This window comes from Alligator sinensis, unplaced genomic scaffold (assembly GCF_000455745.1).
Source record: "Alligator sinensis unplaced genomic scaffold, ASM45574v1 scaffold77_2, whole genome shotgun sequence".
In the NCBI taxonomy this organism is placed as follows: Eukaryota; Metazoa; Chordata; order Crocodylia; family Alligatoridae; genus Alligator; species Alligator sinensis.
Window position 1 is genome coordinate 173,577 of NW_005842016.1, and position 4,752 is coordinate 178,328.

General features: G+C 48.4%; 1 long non-coding RNA gene across 1 annotated transcript in view; it reads left to right on the forward strand.

Annotated features, from left to right (window-relative positions):
- Window positions 1–1,420: 1,420 nt before the first annotated feature.
- The window catches only part of LOC112550019, a 16,037-nt gene continuing 12,705 nt past the window's right edge, over window positions 1,421–4,752 (forward strand). The window contains exons 1-2 of the long non-coding RNA XR_003093683.1: window positions 1,421–1,660; window positions 3,713–3,826. This is a non-coding gene — a long non-coding RNA (uncharacterized LOC112550019). The remainder of the gene's footprint in view (window positions 1,661–3,712; window positions 3,827–4,752) is intronic.

Here is a 4,752-nt window from a genome sequence, read left to right on the forward strand (position 1 = left end):
GGGTGAAAAGCAACCTGTTCAAATTTGCTGATGATACCAAAATCTGGGGTGAGGTGGGCACGCTAGTAGGGAGGGAAAGACTGCAGAAAGACCTGGATAGGTTGCAAGGGTGGGCTAACAAAAACAGGATGCGTTTCAATACTGACAAGTGCAGGGTGCTGCACTTGGGCAGTAGTAACCAGCAGCACACTTATAAGATGGGAAACTCCCTTCTTGAGAGCACGGAGGCAGAAAGGGATCTTGTAGTCATTACTGACCCCAAGATGAACACGGGCTGACAATGCGAGGTCACGGTCGGCGGGGCTAACCCGACTTTATCGTGCAACCACAGGTGCATCTCAGGTAGGTCCAAGGAGGTGATCCTCCCCCTCTACATGACGCTGGACAGGCCGCAGCTGGAGTACTGTGTCCAGTTCTGGGCACCCCACTTCAAGAGGGATGTGGACAACATTGAGAGGGTCCAGAGGAGGGCCACCCGCATGATCCAGGGACAGCAGGGCAGACCCTACAATGAGAGGCTACGGGACCTGAACCTGTTCAGCCTTCACAAGAGAAGGCTGAGGGGGGACCTGGTGACCGTCTATAAACTCACTAGGGGGGACCAGAAGGGTTTGGTGGGGACCTTCTTTCCCCTAGCGCCCCCTGGGATAACAAGGAATAATGGCCACAAGTTGTTGGAGAGTAGGTTTAGATTAGACATCTGTAGGAACTACTTCACAGTTAGGGCGGCTAGGATCTGGAACCAACTTCCCAGGGAAGTGGTGCTGGCTCCTACCCTGGGGGTGTTTAAGAAGTGGCTTGATGCCTACCTGGTTGGGGTCACTTGAGCCCAGTTTCCTTCCTGCCCGGCAGGGGGTCGGACTTGAAGATCTACAAGGTCCCTTCCAACCCTACTTCTATGATTCTGTGATTCACTCCATATAGTCTCATGAAGTCTGTGTTTAAGTCTCTGCTTTGCTGCAGACTTGCTTTGGAACTGTGAGTCATTACTCAAGGCATGAACTGCACTGCAATAGCAAAATTCTCACTGAACTTGGTGAGAGTGCTTTCTGCTTCTGGTTACATTCTGCAAACATGGAAGTATACCAGCAAACCTGCTCTGGAGGTATCCTCAGCAGCTACTCTCAGTTGTGTAGAGACCAATATCTCCACAAAGATGGCACAGAGAGTCTTTGTTTGTGTGTTTTGAGTTTGGAACTAGTCTGAAGGATATGCTGGGACTTTTCCAGCTGGAGCATGCAGCTGTCACAGGATAGGCATGCCCCTTCTCTTTCTGGCACACAGTTCCCAACTTCTAAATTGAGTTAATGATCTTTCTGTCCTGTAACCATTTTGGGTCAAAGGCTATACTGATAAAAGTTATAATTCAGAGATGCTCCCTAACATAGGAGATTGAGGAGCTGGTGACAGGGAGATGGTCCCTCAGTTAGAGAATACTCAGTTGGAGAGAAAAGGGGGCTGCAGTCTTGCTTACTCCTCCAGAATAAGAGCTGTTGTTTAGTTCTTCTCATTCCTGCCTGACTGTTTTTATTGGACTTGATGGTTGCTACACTACTGATGATTTCAGCAGTGTCAAATGAGAAAGAAAGACACGAACTGAAGAAGCTGGAAACAAAGAGCAAGTAAAGTGATGCAGCCATGTAAAAGGAAAAAGATGACTGTAAGCTATTTTTCTGCACAGTTATAGTCTAAGTAAAAGAACAGTTAGTTATGGAAGTTTTGTAATCTGCACCTGCCTTTCTCAAATCAGGCAATATAGCAGAGACCTGGAAGGTGTTCAGACACAGGTCTAGTATTACCTAGCAGCTGTAGGGGCAGAAATGCAATCTTATTGCATATGGTGGGCTAAGAAGCTCTGGCTGCCTTTATGTTTGCAGAAGGCCAACATTTGCAGTTAAGTGTAATACTGTCAAAATTTGAGGGGCATTAAATTAGATCCTTGAAAGGTACAGATTTTTCATGTGCAAACAATCAACAGGAGAAAGTATGGATTAGTATTTTACTAAACTAAAGAGCCTGAGTAAGATTTGTGCTTTTGGGAATTTGACAGAACCTTTGATTAGAAATAGGATTATTTGTTGCACTGCAGACACTGCATTACAAGAAAAGCTATTACATGAGGGAAACTTGTCCCTAGAAAGGATTACCTAAATCTGCAGGGCAGCAGAAACTGTGAAGGTCCAGGCTGCATAGCTGAATGCACAAAAGAGGTTTTCCATGCATTAGGCCAGAAAAACTTACCCCACAGGGTAGAGTTTTCTGTTGGTAGGAAGCCACCTTGCAGGATAGAATTTCCTGCTGGCAATGATAATGCTAAGGGAGAGAAACTAAATAGGCAGGCATGTAGTAAGTGTGGAGGGCAACATGGCTCCAAACACTGAGCACTGACGGACGTGCAGCTCCCTGCTCTAACTAGCTGGGTCAGGAGGGTGGGGTATTGAGCTCCACTGTGGAGCCAATCCAGTGACAGAGGCTGCATCTTTGCAGCCTCTCTCCCCTAGCCCCACCCTCCCTCTCTTACCTCCAGTGCTGTCTCAGGGTGGGATGGGGAGATGGCAGGGGAGGGAGGTCCGTTATGAGGTTTGCCCAGCATGCCTTGGAGAGGGGGCATGTGTGGATTGAAGTTCCCAGCTTGAGGGGGGTTCCATTCCACCTGCCCCTTTCTCCAGGAGAGGCTGTGCAAACCCCAGATGGAGCTCCCTCCCCTCCCTTCCCCATCCCTATCCCCAACTTCTATCCTGAAGACAACACTGGGGCTGGGATGCTTCTCTCACTTTGGAGCATCTTCACCTGAATCCTCATGTAATGAGGGTTTATGTGTTGCATGATCCAGCACTTTTTAAAGTGGAGCATTTTCAGTGGACGATCGCACATTTACACTTCGCTTCTGTCAGTGCCCACTGTGCTGCAGTTGGAAAGCTGTTTATAGCTGCGACAAGAGGAATGATTTTGCCAAGTGATGCAGTGTTCCATGTAGCACTAAGAAGGATGGCACTTCTGATTTCAAACATATTGCTTTGAAGAGGCAATCAGATTTCAGAATAAGTATTCAAGTCTATCAAGACACAGAGAAAAGCTTCCCATGAAAAACAAGTTGGAAACCAGGTCTGATACTTTTTCAGTCTGAGAGGAAAGGAAACCTCCAGAATGACTCCTAGAGATACGCTAAAGGAGTTGCAGAAAAAGGGGAATACTAAAGTCAGTGGTAAAGGCTCATTATAGTGAGATGTACTAGTTACCGCTCTACCTCTTCTAGGTAGATAATTTTTTTTTAGTTATTAAGAAGGAAGAAATAGTGATAGAAGTTATAATTTAGACACTCCCTAAGGAGACTGAAGAAGTTGGTAGCTGAGGGTCAGGTGGGTGGCGAATTGGCTTATGGGTCTCACCCAGAGAGTGGTGATGGATGGGTTGCTATTGACCTGGAGAGATGTGGGCAGTGGAATCCCACAAGGCTCAGTCCTTGGACCTGTGCTGTTCAATGTCTTCATCAGTGACTTGGATGAGGGCATGGAAAACACTCTGTCCAAATTCACAGATGATAACAAATTATGGGGTAAAGGTAACATGCTAGAGGATAGGGAATGAATCCAGGCAGATCTGGATTCCCAGGTGGGTTCCTGGATAATGACCCATACTTTCGCGCAGGGGGATTGCTTGGGTGGGATGGGCTACACCTCTCCCCTAAAGGCAAGCGTGTCTTCTCTTCCAGGTTCGCTGAACTCATGCGGTGCACTTTAAACTAGCTTCGCCGAGGTATAGGGTCACAGGAGGACTTGAGGACACCTCCCAACCAAGACAGGTGACGTGCACAAGGAGTACCCAGGTAAGTGACAGGGGTCCAGATAGTCCTGGGAATCGTGGGGTGGCACACACACCAATTCAAGGACTTAAATGCCTCTACACCAATGCTCATAGTATGGGGAATAAGCAGGCAGAACTTTCCCTCTGGATAGCTAGTTCAAACCCAGACATAGTAGGGCTCACAGAAACCTGGTGGGATTCATCCCATGACTGGGCAGTTAACATTAGGAGCTATAGACTATACAGGCAGGATAGAGCGGGGAGGAAAGGCGGGGGTGTGGCGCTCTATGTCAAAGAGCAATACACATCCTCAACTAGCACGATGGGGTCAGAGGAAGGGCAGGTTGAAGTGCTCTGGCTCAGAATACAGGGGGGTCGTGGGGAAAGGGACTAATGGTGGGGGTTTACTACAGACCTCCCAAGCAAGGGAAGATCTGGACTGTGAATTCTTGGGTCAGCTTGTGGAGACATTTAAGACAAGGGATGTAGTTGTCATGGGTGATCTAAATTATCCGGACATCTGCTGGGAGGAGCAGTCAGCCAGGTCTGACTGCTTACAAAGGTTCCTTGCCGAGATACAAGACCTCTACCTATACCAGGAGGTGCACAGTCCCACCAGGGGAAATTCCCTGCTGGACCCGGTCCTGGCCACAGGCAATGACCTGGTGAGGGGACTCTAGGTTCTTGAGCACCTGGGTGACAGTGATCAGCACCTCCTGGAATTCACCATGCAGCGCAGGGTGTCAAGGACCTGCAGCAAGGCAGTAGCCCTTGACTTCAAGAGGGCCAACTTCAATGAGTTGAGGAGATTGGTAGGAGAGGCACTGGGGTCCTGGAGAGTAGGGGAATTGGGTGCCCAAGATGAGTGGTTGTTCCTTAGGGAGACGATACTCAGAGCCCAACGGATGAAAATCCCAATGAGAATCAAAGGGGGAAAGAGGGCTCAAA